The sequence below is a fragment of the Anneissia japonica genome, unplaced genomic scaffold (genome assembly GCF_011630105.1).
Source record: "Anneissia japonica isolate Jap-2015-1 unplaced genomic scaffold, ASM1163010v1 scaffold3867_len840240_cov202, whole genome shotgun sequence".
Classification (NCBI taxonomy): domain Eukaryota; kingdom Metazoa; phylum Echinodermata; class Crinoidea; order Comatulida; family Comatulidae; genus Anneissia; species Anneissia japonica.
The window spans coordinates 125,225-126,054 of record NW_022715965.1 but is presented as its reverse complement, the minus strand read 5'-3'; positions in this window follow the sequence as shown (position 1 = coordinate 126,054).

The following is an 830-nucleotide window of genomic DNA, read 5'->3' as shown; positions in this document are numbered from 1 at the left end:
CGAATAGCGTTTGTCTATATAGGCCTACTTTTATTCGCAACGATTTTTCGCATACGATGAAGTAATGAAAACTTTGCATCACTCATATAAACCTTAGAAGTTTACGAGGATTATTGAATGGGAATGACCTACCTTCTATAATGTGTTCTAAAATAACCTCAACACACCCCACCCAGTACCGGTATCTTACCTTCAGTGTAAACGGCCTAAGAGCTTCGTTTTCCTTAACATATACCTACATAATGAAGTAATTGTAGATATTATGGGGTGATAAAGTCGTGTTAATTAAATAAATAATTTAAACTTTTACAATGTGCGTGGGATAACATACACCCCCTCAAAATCACGGGGAAGTGTGAAGCTTCAATAGACCATTATCATCACTCAAATAGACAAGTAAATTAACCTAACTTCAAGTACGGTATGATATTAATAGCTTTGTCAGTAGCCTAAATTTACTGTAGGTGTTTTCGTCGAGTATCGCCAGTAAAACAAACAACAAATAAACGCCCATCAAATAACATCCCGCAAGGAAGTGTGCTTATTAATAATAACACACCGGCGGACGTATCACACATTAAATGAATTATGATAATGAAAATAACGGTTAATAAAAATAACCAATTGCAATAGTAAAATAACCTGCTTAAAATACAGTATACCGTGTGTTGAGTTTATAAGCTTTAATATATATATATATTATATTTATATATATATTTATTTATTTTATTTTATTCACTTGGCATGACGGCTCAGGAGTCACAAAAGCGGAAAATCCACTGTCAACTGAAGGACGTGCGGCTAATAAATAATAATAATAATAATAATAA